Consider the following 13,732-nt stretch of genomic DNA (forward strand, 5'->3'; position numbering starts at 1 on the left):
CCATCCTTTTTATTATTATGCATGAACTATTTTCTTACAGCCTTGAATAATCATTTGTTTATAACAACAGAAGTACAGGATTGTTTGTGCATTAATTGTTTCTTTCCATACATGGGTGATTTTCTCAGCTATTTTCTTCCTTGAAATGTGAGGTGCAGCTTCCATTACCACCCTGAGCATATTCAAATGCTCAAATCTTTGAGTAGATATACCCATTCCAAGATCAGATAAATTTATTTATTTAAGATTCATATAAAAGCACCTTTTTAAATGTAAAAACCTTTCTGAAATTTCTTATACTATATGCCTTTGTTACTAAGGGCCTAAAATCTGCTTTCTGAACAGGGCCACACTTTTCCACACCATGTTTTGAAACTGACATAGTTTGGCCTGAGTTAGAGAATGAGTCAATGACTTGGGATCTATAGAGATTTCCCCTTCCTCCTTAGAAACACCACACCCTATACAATATCCTTTCTGAATTATTAAAACAAGATGCTAAACTCCTAATTCATACAGCTCAATGTTATCAGATACCAGCCCCAGTCATTTTAAGGTACAATGAAGGGAATTTTGCAAGGTACATACATGGACAGGTGAAAAGTCGTATTTTCTGTTTGAACCCAACTTCTCTAATCAGTTTGTCTCAATAAGAAGTGAATCAACTGTGCTAAATCCCAGTTTTGATGCATTTAGATAGAAAATATGGAAGTGATTTCTCTAAATGCTACCTTGGTTCAATAATCAGTTTGATGGGAATAAACAAATTGAAATTAAGTATAAGTATATTTTGTATTGTCATTGTACTTAAATACAACAAAAATCAGAGAAGAACAAGCTTTTCACTAAGTAGAATCAAACTGGATAACTGGAATTCAGTTTTGCCCAATCCGAGAGTACTTTTTGAACCTAGCTACAGTTCGTCTGGATCACAGGTCTTCAAACTTGACAATTTTAAGACTTGTGGACTTCAACTCCCAGAATTCCCTAGCCAGCATGGCTGGCTGAGGAATCCTGGAAGTTGAAGTCCACAAAACTTAAAATTGCCAAGTGTAGAGAGCCCTGCTTTAGATCTCCAGATATGACAAGTCAAGGAATAAATTTTCACAAGTGCATATCCCACACAATTGTTCCTAAATTACTTAGATTTGGCAATGGTCTCCGTTGGTTGCAGCACAGTTAGACTACTTCCTTGGGTTCTCAATAAGGCTCCCTCAAGAATATCTGAATATTTCAACTGGTGCAAAATACAGCAGTTTGGTTGCTTAGTAGTGCAAAACACTACAGACATATTGTTTCTGTAAAGAAAGATTTTCATTTATTGCCAGTGTCTAGACACAGTTTGAGCTTCTGGCTTTAGCCTTGAACCCCTAAGCAGCTTAAGGCTTGATTATTAGAGGGGACTACCTATCGCATTAAAAACATTGTCAAGATATTACAGTTACTAGGAAAGACCTTTTTAAAGATGACCTCTGTAAGATAATCATGTCAGTTCCATGCAAATGTCCACATAACTCATTGTTAGACTCTGGTTGCCGCCTAAGATTATTCATTTCCAAGCATGATTCTCCAAGAGTTTTCTTTAGTGAGATCAATTAGAGAAGAATGAGACGGGGTTATAAGAATTCCAGTAACTGAACTATTTTTTATTTAAAACTTTGTCTACATTAAAGCACAGACATTTTTATTTTCTTTCTAATAGCCTTCCTACCATCTTCCTACTATGGCAAGGGAGCAGGTCTTTCTACTGATCATGGGAGAAAGTTGCAACTGACTGCTTCTCCTACTAGTCTCCTTAATCTTTTTTTAAATAGTTATTTTTATTAAAAGGTTTTATATATTATATGTGTAAAAGTACATTCCAACAAAAAGATACAGTATATGTGAACGATTAAAAAAAACAAAAGAAAGGAAAAGAGAGATAAAAAGGAGATAGAAGAAAAAACAAAAAATAAAAAACATGAAAAAACTATAAGACCAAAATAATTTTCCTTTTCACACAAAAGCATATGGCTTTTGCCAGAATCTTCACGAGTATAGGAATACATTATCATATTAATTTCCAAAAGTTTTCAGCAGATTTTGTAATCATTGTACAGAGAAGATACTATATTTTTTATGGAACACATTCCATTAGGCATTTCACTTCCCTCTCTCCACTTTCTCTCTTAGACCTTTTCGGTTAGCTGCTTGTGATTTTAACTGTTAATCATATATTTTAATCCCATTTTAATTTATTACATGCTATTTTGTTGCGTGCCTTGAGCAGCCCACAAAGAAGAATATAATTTGAAATAGAAAAAGAAAGTTTGTTTTTCTCTATATCTTCTTCCCTTCAGAAACAAACCTGCATGCATTTCTGCTGACCTCATGACCACTCACTACTCACCTAATGCATCATTAATTTACATGACTGCACTGCATTTGCCAGACACTGTTCTGGTACCCTTCTTCTGCTGGTAGCAAGGCACCATTCAAATTCAGGTTCAATTTGATCCAGATGTGAACACTACAAAGGCTTTTTTTTCCTGTCTGAAGATCTGAAACAGGAATATATTTGTGCTGGAGGACAGAGAAAGGTCTCCTTTGAATTTATACTTACATATATGATGTCATATGAAAACTGTTTAATGCAGTGGTGACAACAATCTGGCTCTAAGCAAAGTATCCTATTGGCTGTTGGGATGTTTTTCTTTGCATGGGGGGGGGGATTTACATAGCAGGGTTAATGCAGCACAGCACATAGCCACATGGTGGAATTTTCTGCTTGCCTAAATGCAAGATAAAGAATTGTGAGTGTAGGCACGAGGCCATGATGACAGCAGATAGGAATCTCAGGGTCCACAAGAAGATCATGTACAACATGGCCATCACTTTTCTGTACATGTGATAAGCACAGAGTCTTGTGCCCAGTACTGATAGAAGAGGATGACTTGACTGGCATGTTTATACAAAGAGATAAGGAGAATTGTGACTATTATTATTAGCTAAGAGGCAGACTATGCTGACAAGCCATATAATTTATCCTTGTTTGGAACAGCTGGTTTCACCAACAAATATTAAAAAAAATGAATGTTGATGTTTCTTTCCATTAAACAACAATATTTTCCTATAAAAAGGAAAAATGGGAACAAAGACATATGTCATAAATTCCTCTCCAACAAGAAATTGGCCCAATACAGTGTAATTCAACTTTCATCTCCAACCACAGTGAAAAGAGAAGCAATAAAACAGTTGAATATAAATGTCCAGGGAGTGGATCCAGCATTAAGAGAACCATGTTATTTAGCACTACTAAAAAAAAAAAAGTCTTGTAAGTACCGCAGTTGAATTCCGCTTCCAACTAACTGTGGGGGGGGGGATCTATACGTTATTAACAGGCACTAATGTGAAAGTAATCAGAATATAAATAATGGTGAGATATTGTTCTCTGCAAATTCTCCAGCTCAGTAATGGTAGATGAATTTCTCTGAAGAAGATAGCACATCCACCATTTCTAACTGCTTTCAATTTAAGCGTAGGTCTTGAGAAACCAACAGGGAACCTTGTGAATCAAGTCACTGTAGAAAGGGTTACTTGCGCTTGGGAAAATGTCCTTTGTACGCAATGGAACTGTTTCCTTGTTCTATGTACAAACATCTAAAATAACAGGAACCAAGGCTGATGTTTTCACCTCTTGTCCCTCACCCTCAGGAAGCTACCCTGAAAATTGAAATCTAGCTGGAGACAGAAAAGCACAACGGCAACATCAGCAATTACTAAGTGCCGCTGCCACCACCGCCCCCAAAGTATGACAAATAGTCATGGGCAAGGACACAAAACTGCCCGAGGAACCACATAAAGCTCTATCTATCTCCTTCTGTCCTCTAAGGCTACACAGTAATGATTTCAGTGCAGAAAGGAAGCCTTCCTAGAAAAAGCAGTTTTAATTACGTAGGTTCAGCATGACTCCATGGGTGCTGGGCAGCACAGAGTGCGCATTCCAAGCCCGAATTCTACTCCCTAGGAATCTCAGCCTACATTACGATTCCCAAAAAAGGCAAATTTCTGGCTTTTATAATATCTGGGGAAAAATTCTGAAAATATGCAAGGGTGTCTGCTAAAGATTATGAAATCAAAGGGCAGCCAGAATTCCAGCAAACAAGGTTGGGATGCCTGTTCTCAGCAAGCATAGCCCCTATTCTTCATCCTTTCCTCAAACCCTCCACCTAACATTTAAGTTCTGAAGTTCTGAACCCATTTCAAACTTTCATTTAACAATGCCTTTGTTGCATGCATATTAATGAGCTATTCCAGCAATGAACACAGCTAAATAACTTAAAGGTAAAGGTTCCCCTCGCACATATGTGCTAGTTGTTCCTGACTCGGGGGGGGGGGGGTGCTCATCTCTGTTTCAAACCCAAAGAGCCAGGACTGCCTGAAGACGTCTCCGTAGTCATTTGGCCAGCATGACTAAATACCGAAGGTGCACGAATGCTGTTACCTTCCCACCAAAGGTGTTTCCTATTTTTCTACTTGCATTTTTACGTGCTTTCAAACTGCTAGGTTGGCAGAAGCTAGGACAAGCAATTTGTCCCAGCTTCTGCCAACTTCGTTACACAGCACAAAGGATTCGAACCACCGAACTGCCCCCACATTTCTGATCAACAAGCTCAGGATCTTAGCCACTGAACCACCACATAATTTACAGTGAAAAAATAATTGCCACAGCTATTAATTCATGCAGAAGATGCCTCCCCTGGCCCACAACCTCTTTCTATCTATACAGGAATTTAGATATCAATCTCTGTTGTTGGGAAGTATCTGGAATCCTCTCATACTTCTCCAGCACCATCTCTCATTAGTAGTTCAACAAGCCTGTTAGCAAATCAGCATTTAACTGAAAGGAAATACCCAACCCTACATCAGTAAGCTGAATAATAATAGTTTATTACATTGCCATAGGGTGTTTTTTTTAGAAAAAAAATTAATCATGCCTTTATTGCTATAAATAGCTCAAGGTGGCAAACATACTTAATATTCCTTCTTCCTCCTTTTTTTCCCCACAACAACAGCCCTGTGAGGTGGATAGGGTTGAGAGAGAGTGATGACCCAAAGTTAAGAGCTGGTTTTCATGCCTAAGGTTTGACTAGGATTCATAGTTTCCTGGTTTCTAGCCTCCGCCTTAACCACTAGACCAAACTGGCTCTTAATAAAGTTAATAAAGTGTGGCTTGTTTATATTTTTAAATGATTAATCCACTGCATTCCATTGTGTGCTTTATTAGAGAACAAAATAAATAAATGAAGCTGACCCAGCCATGCCCCTAGAATCTCCCATTTTAAACTGGCTTGATCTCTACGACTTTCGTTTCAAATTGTTTCATTCCTGCCAAGCTGTAACTTGGCCTGCTGTGGAAATCCCAACTCCTTTTGGATGCTTTTATTTATTTTACTCAGGATCTCTAGTAAAATATTACTGGTGCTTCAAGAGTTGTCATCTGAACTTGAGCCATTCCATTATAAATGGCATTGGGAACTTACATTTATTTGCAGCTTGCTGTTTACCCCAAATCAAGACTTGATGAAGTGTTTACAAGAAAAAGCAAGAAAAAAAGAGCATATATTTTATTTTTTTCATCTTAGGTTATTATTTCAGTTAATCTACCAACATCCATTAAGCCACTCTTCCAAGATCAAGTGTCAGGCAAGGATCTTTCTGGTTCAAGTAAACCCTGCTTAGCTACCAGCGGTGGGATTCACTTACTTTCCCTACTGGTTTGCAAATGTGAGCGCACTTGCTCACTGTGCTCAGCCGTGCCATGTCTGCGCATGCACACCGTCTTCTGCGCATGCACATTATGCCAGGGCAGGGGGGGGAGGAGCCTCCCACAGGCACCACTACCGGTTCACCTGAACCAGAGAGAACCAGCTGAATACCACCTCTATTAGCTACTAATTCTAACTTAATGTAAGCTCTCCTCAACAGCTAGTAATACTCTGATTCCTGGAAGGCAAAAATACAGCAAGGGTGTTTTTCAAAGCCCAAACATGATGAGCTGAAGAAGATCTGCAACCAGATCTATTGTCTCCCTGGTTATTAATAGAAAACAATAACTAGTATTACAGTTCAAGGTCCAGAAGCTAAGTGAATGATCATGTAATCTCCAAAAAGGATTCTGCTCAGCCCAAGACTTTTTTCTTTTTCAAAAAAAATATATATATTGGAAATAATAATAAGAAACTTCAAGTCAGAAGGACCAACTGCTGTCAGATTCATGCTTTGTTTTCTGGCCTTTACACATTTTTTTAATATATTTATTTTCTTTTATCAACAAGAATAAAATTCAAAACAAAAAACAGAAAAAGGAACATCCAACACTAACAACGAAAAAAGAAAGGGAAAGGGAAAGGGGAAAGGGGAAAGGGGAAAGAAAAAAACCCCACATATTTGTGGGTTGTTATACATCTTGCCCAGCACCTCTGGTATCTACAAAATAGCAAAACTGAATGCTTCCTTTAAAAAAAATATCCCATTTGTTGTGCTCCCTTAAACCAGACTCCAGCAAGTAGCTTCTCCCTACCACTCAAAGTTTGCATAAGATGAGGCATTTCATTCCTTTAAGTTTTCTGTTGTTGGTTCCCAAGCCTTAACAAGACAAAGTTTTCCGAGTTCCTCCTTGGTACTTTCACAGGATGACACTGAACATTGGCTTGGACCCATCCATTCCAATGTCTTCAGAAGAGTTCCTCACCTGGAACCTGCCATTTTGTCTTAACTATTTCTCAAAATCCACTCTGTGCAGAATCCTGCCTTGAAATAGCCTATGCTTATAGCCATGCGACAAACAATCTAGAGGAAATTACCTCTCTCTCTATATATATAGTATAGTATATTTATTATAAAGAGCTGTGAAAGGATGACAGATTAGTGGTATTTCCAAGAACTGAGAACATCAGAACAAAGCAAACATAGAAGTAGATAATAAAATAATACAGACCATACAGTCATGTCTCTTTCTAAATAACAACAATAAATTAAACATATATGAAGGACTCTTCTTTTTTTTTTTTACAATCCTGTAATCCCATCATTTAGGTAGAGTTAGGGTGATTGAATGGAATTGAACATTTACTGACTGGATGCCTTTCCCCACATCTATGCATAGTTCACAGCAGATATTTTCTCTTTGCACCCTGATAAACATCTGCCGCTGCCTAGGATTGAACTCTCAACTTTATGTGTGAGAGGCAAGCATCTTTACCTCTGGGCCACCACACTACTCAAACATATATGAAGGACTTACTGAGGCTGTATGATCATGTTTGGTGAAATTACTATTTGTTTTAGAAATATATGTAGGTTTCACCTTCCTTTCAGACTAAAATCTATTGGTTAAATAAAACTGACTGGCATTTATACTCTTGTAGATTTTAGATCTGACCTACCCATAAAACAAGAGGTACTTCACATAAATATTTTCACGGGTGATGGAAATGAAATCTTCCTTTATAGATGCTCTTCAGTCAATTTTCCAAGGTGTAGCAATGATGTTCCCACCCAGGTATGCTAAATTTTTAAGAGGTGACTAGCAATCCTTTAAATGACAACATTGTATCAACATATATCATGTACATCTTTATTATGTGAAAAATTGTCTCCTCTAATTGCTAAATATCAAACTCGTATAAAAGCAATTAATGTGTATATGTGACCATTTCCTTCTGCAGCCCAACAGCTGCATCTCATTCTCTGACAAGCTCTCATTGTCATATATATTGTGCATGCGTGCCTCATAGAAAATTTCAGAATTATACTTAGGAACCAGTTTAACTATCCTGAGTCCTACTGCAGTTAGGAAAAGGAAACAGAAGCTCATGTATTAATTAAATTGAAATTAATTTGTGAAATATTATCTATTCTCTGTTATTTCCACTACACTTGTGCTCTACTACATACCTACAAATCTCTAACTCTTAAAACAGTTCGCTGGGTAAACACTAAAAGTATCCCATCACTGATCTTCAGAGCAATAGCCTTCCTCACTCCCTTTCAACACATACAAAACAAGCTTTAGGGAGTTTTATTTCTAACATTGTCATCCAATTACCCATCTATCTCCTTCCTTACACAAACAGATCCCCGCCCATCCTCTTTCTTATAGAGAGAAAACTATTTCTATTTAATGTCAAATGGAAGCGAGAGTACAGTATTAAAAGAAAATATATTTGTAAATAACCACTTGCCTGTTCCAGGAATTATCTGAAGACGACTAGGCTGGGAATCTTCACTTCCCATGGATCCCCATGTCCATTTTAGGCCATTAATGACTCACATGGATATGTGTGTCAGAAAGAGTCCTAGCAAACATTTCAGGAGGCTAGCAACTTCTGTGGGCTTCTTTTCAAGATTGCTTAAATGTTATGGAATGTTCTCTGCCCATTTCAACATCTAAGATCACAAGCCTGCATTAGTCTCTGGAGGCTTAGAAAGTTAACTCCCATATACCCCTTTCTGCAAAATTTCAAAACTCAACATATGCTAGCAAAGTAGCTGGATATCTCTTTTACAATCCTCCCCACCCCCCAACCCCCCAGTTATTTTTATCACCAGCCACACTCTATAAAAAAAAAACATTAACAGTGCAGGTACAGGATTATTTATATCTTAGCAATCACTACATGTTATGAAAAATAGGGGCTTTACAAAGGGAAAACACGGAAATCTTTTACCATTAGAATGGATCTGAACATTCAGAAGTAATGTTTTGACACACTCACCCCAAACACCTGTGAATTCTAACTTTTGGAAGAAAAAGTTGAAAAAGATGACAAAGGCACTTGTAGAGGTTTAGCCTACTTAATATGCTAATTAAATTCTGTTTGCTCCAACTCTCCCAGCTAAGCAGGTCCAGAGTTTGTTATGTCTGTCTTTCCAGATAAATGATTTACCAGGTCTGACTTATCTCAAGTACTAGAACTACCAGGTGACCTTTGAAAGAGGCAAGAAGGGGGAAGTCTTAGTTTCCAACACTTGCCTTACCTGATGACTTCCCAGGCTGAACCCTATTTTCCTATAGCAGAAGCAACGGCCAGAAATCAACATGCTGACATATTGTATGAAGCTAGGAAATCGGCGTCAGTTTCCTCTGCTTATTTCAGGTCAGAACACAGCCTCAGGGGATGTTACTTACATCTTCCACAAAGAAAGCTTTACCTACCCTTCCTTTACTCACTCAAATACACATGCTCAGTGAGAAATCTCAGACAGACAAAAAGAATTTGAGTACAAGGCTAATCCAATGTCTTTTCCACCAGCAGCATATTTTTTCCCATTCTTTGTATTTGTATGTAATTGATCTTAAGTAAGTTCCAACCACTTTTTATTATATCTTCTTATTTTCCACATTCTTAACTCAGCTGGTATAGGCAGTGGTGGGATTCAAAAAAATTTACTACTAGTTCTGTGGGCATGGCTTTGTGGGTATGGTGTGGCTTTGTAGGCGTGGCAGGGGAAGGATACTGCAAAGTCCGCATTCCCTCCTTGCCCCACTAACCTGCTTTCCAGCTCCGTTCTCCTGTTCAGGGCAACAAAAGAAGATCAGCTGGGAGACTGGGAGCCAGCAGAGGCGGGGCCAGCCTATTTGCCAGTTCTCCAAACTACTCAAAATTTCAGCTACCAGTTCTCCAGAACCTGTCAGAACTGGCTGAATACCACCTTTGGGTATAGGCCAATAGAAGAAGTTCATACAACAATAACTATTTCTAGAGGAAGCAAGGCCTGTTATACAATACAATAAAATAGTAGAGTTGGAAGGGACCTTAGAGGTCTTCTAGTCCAACACCCTGCCTATAATAGACCCAGGACCCAGCATTCTTATCCCCAAGTTACTCCAAAACATGCAAACTAATATGAATATCCATTGTTTACAATGTACCTTCACAAAATATAGCCTTGGTTTAACCCCTTAATTTCTGATGTCTAACCAAACCTCCTCTCCTACTTTCTCTATACAGGTAGTCCTCGACGTACAACCACAATTGGGCCCAAAAGTTATGTTGCTATGTGAAACATTTGTTACACAAATTTTGCCCCATTTTATGACCTTTCTTCCCATAATTGTTAAGTGAATGACTACTGTTGTTAAGCTAGTAACATGATTGTTAATTAAATCTGGCTTCCCTGTGGATTTTGATTGGCAGAAGGTTGCAAAAAGTGATTCATATGACACCGGGACACTGTAACCATCATAAATATGAGTCAGTTGCCAGGTGTCTGAATTTTGATCAGGTGACCATGGGGATGCTGCATGGTCATAAGTGTGCAAAATGGTCGTAGGTCCCTTTTTTCCAGTATCGTTGTAACTTTGAACAATTACTAAACAAACTGTTGTAAGTCTAGGACTACCCCATATTGTCCTCCAAAGGTCAGAAGAATTGGATTATAAACTACTTGGATTAGCTACATTTTTTAATGGATAAGGCAGGGAGACTGACTGTCTTGCTTATTGCGCCCACAAACTCTGATAGTACAAAAACGGCACCAATCTTGTGGTTTTTAGTGTTCTTTGAAACTTTAAGTTCCTTGCGCCTTCATTCTATTAGGAATCCTTAAATGAACTATCTTTTATTGTCTTCTGAAAATATGTATAGCTCTCAGGCAAACTGGGAGTCCTCTCTGGTAACATGTAACAAAGAAATATGCCTGTCCTATAATAAAAAATTAAATTGCAGCGGTGTGTCTTTTTTTGGCAATGCACAGAAACTCTGCCAAGGACCACATCCCAGTCAGCTTCCCGATGAGTGCCAGGTTCAGCGACTTAGCTGGAGTGTATTCCTATTTTCTTGTTTCCTCTGTTCTGAGCTGCAAGAAGTTTTGGATCTATATACCCCATTGGAAATTCATGCAAGGGATCATGTCCAATCCACTCAAATCCTGTCCAATAATTTGACATAGATTTGCCAATACTTTCAATAGCGCCAGCCAGTGTGGTTTTTAACTATCACGTTCCCACCCTAGTTGTGTAATAAAATAAACAGCACGACCCTATGTAATGAATGGCCCATGCAGATGGAATATATGCATTCTCCCCTGAGGATAGCAGTTCATTTTTCCCACCTCATAAACTTAACATAGCACACAGTTCCAAATGAGAGATTCACATTCTTAGTCATAAGCTGTCATAGAGAACGGTATCCAGGGCAGCAGCTGCACCAAGACAACTCCTTATGGGGGGGAAAAGAACCAAAGAAAGAAGCTAAAAGCCATTGAAGTCAAACAACACACAAACTTCCTAACAGCCAGAAACCCAATGGCAATATTTCTAATAGCATTTGAGTGGTGATTTTCATACCGAGAATACCTTGTTTTGCAAGTATGAAATTCACCATGGAAAAGTCAGTCATGGTTCAGCTTGCAAATCAGAACAGTTCTGTCTCTATAGTTCTGGTGTGAACAAGACTGGTCACTTCTGTTTGGCCCTTCCTGCTTTAGGGGTGGCTAATTGAGGCTCAAAAACAATCTTTTATTTATTTATCGTAAGATTTGAACTGAAAATGTTGGCTTGTTTGCCTTCTAACAAACCAGAGTCGGAAGGTATACTTGTAGGAATCTACATACAAAGTATGTAGCTTGCTGCCAACTGAATAGCAAGTGATTCCATGTTAGCCACTCTCAATGGCAGAAGGAACAAAGGGGCAAAAATAAGCAATATAATCACTGTTATAAGCAATATAACAGTGGTAGTCAACCTGGTCCCTACTGCCCACTAGTGGGTGTTCCAGCTTTCATAGTGGGCGGTAGGTGTTTGCTGTAACTCTGCTTTATAAATTTTATAAAGTAAAGTTACTTTCCTACTTTATAAATCACCATTACTGTGGAACTGGTGGGTGGTTAGAAAATTTTACTACTAACAGAGATACAAAAGTGGGCGGTAATTATAAAAAGGTTGACCACCCCTGGTTTATAAGCTCGGAGTCTTAAGAATTCTGTATCACTGTCATATTTGTGCATCAAAATATTGACTACAATGCTATATTTTATCAAACAAATCTATGACAAGATGAGATGACCTGATTCAGACAAGGCTACAAACTTGAGTGGTGGGATACCTACCTGTCAAAACTATGAAATGTGCCCCACCTAGAAACAAATTGCCTACAGTAATTAAGACACCTGAGAAAAGGCAATCTTTTTTTTAGAGAAAGAATATTAAGTATATAAAAGGGCAGGTCTCATAGACAATGGAGGAGGTTACTGGCTGTTATTGGATATTGCAGGTGTTGTGTGATATGTGGACTGGAGGGGCTGTGTGAATCCAAGCAGTTGGGGGAGGAATCTGCAGCTGAGAACTACTAAGCAGGAGCAAGCAGGACAACAAAGAAAGATCTGCAGAGCTGACTGGCTGGTAGGAAATATTTTTCTCCATAGTGAGGGGAGGAGTATCCAGGATGGGTTGACCTTATCCTCTCGTTGATTGGACTGAGTCAGATAAGTTCTTGGGACACGCCCCTTGTCCACCAGGCACCGCCCAGTTATTGACTCAGTCCCTCAACTGGACGGTTTGCCATCCTGGATCTCCGATAAATTTGAAGAAATTTGAAGAAAGCAAAAGGATTAATCTGTCTCCCTACTGCAGCAACTGCATGAGAGTTGGACAGCTCCCTGAGCTGCGAAAGGACGACCAAAAGCCCCCTCGGGGGCGGCACGCTGCCCAGGCATCTGAGTGAGACAAGCATCACTCAGAAAAAACTCTGCTGGGCAAGCAGAAGACGAGGGCACAAGCCTTCCAAAGGCAAGCCCTGCCACGGAGTCTCCAGCAGCGCCGGGCCGCAGGGTCGAGCGGCTCTCTCAAACACCGCAGAGTGCCCGCACTGATTCCGAGTGATTCAGGCCACCGGCAAGCAAAGGAGGCACTGGATTCCGGCCCAGAAGGTAAGCCTTGCCGCGGAAAATCTGCTGGGCGCCGGAGTGCTCCGCTGCTCCCCGCAGGGTTGAGCAACAAACCGTGGCTTTCCCAAACGCCGCAGAGCGCCCGCGCCATTGTCCACATGGCCCATCTTGTTGGAGGGGTTCCATGGGCAGAGCCAAGCCTCCAGCGGTGCCGGAAAGAGGCAGAAGGCAGAAGAACCGGTGGCAGGGGCACGCAGCAGCTCCTCAGAGCACAAGCCGCCAGGAGAGGAAATTTTAAAGATGCGCCCTTTGTCTCCTGGTGCGGGCGCCATCTTGAATCCAGGAGGATCCATGTGTTCAAAAATGGAGGCACCAAGCGGCAATGAGGAGACCGGCAGGACCCAGGTACCTATAACGACAACCAGCAGCCCCACCAGAGGGGCAAAGGATCAACCCAGGTTAGTGGCCACCCCAGAAGCTGCCCAGAAAGGGGGGGGGACAAAGGCTAGAGACAAGAAAAATCACCTTTCCCCCAGGGTGGAGCTGGAGGCAAAGGGTGGTCACAAGCCTTCCAAACCCTCTAAGTATGAAAGGCAAAGGCACAGGAAGCTGGAGCAGCTCTACAAGAAGGCAAGTGGCCATAAGTCCATCCCAGGCCTGGGACAGAAGGGGAATGCCCCTGGAGTCCCTGCACCAGGGGGGGGGGGGTACAGGGGAGGAACCCACATTGCAAGCAAGGATCCCTATTGACACATCAGGTCTTTGGGGTCTTGCTCCAGGGTGACAATCCCCCCTACATACGGCTTCACTGGGTTCAGCCCTGCCCATGGGGCTACCACCTCTGGGATTTCTCCCTACACAG

The 13,732-nt window shown here is 40.3% G+C and overlaps 1 protein-coding gene across 14 annotated transcripts in view; it reads right to left on the bottom strand.

Moving 5' to 3' along the window:
- TNS1 (tensin 1) overlaps positions 1-13,732 on the bottom strand; it is a 461,144-nt gene that overhangs the window by 194,284 nt on the left and 253,128 nt on the right. Inside the window, exon 1 of one of the 14 annotated variants that reach the window (XM_087712596.1) lies at positions 2,390-2,521. The exons of the other annotated variants lie outside the window; for them this stretch is intronic. The gene's annotated coding sequence lies outside the window, so the exon portion shown is untranslated. Of the gene's footprint in view, positions 1-2,389; positions 2,522-13,732 lie in introns of those variants that run through there. 14 annotated transcript variants of the gene reach the window in all.

Source organism: Thamnophis sirtalis, unplaced genomic scaffold, assembly GCF_051295495.1.
Source record: "Thamnophis sirtalis isolate CommonGarterSnake01/CBP01778 unplaced genomic scaffold, rThaSir2_p1.2 scaffold_1, whole genome shotgun sequence".
Classification (NCBI taxonomy): domain Eukaryota; kingdom Metazoa; phylum Chordata; class Lepidosauria; order Squamata; family Natricidae; genus Thamnophis; species Thamnophis sirtalis.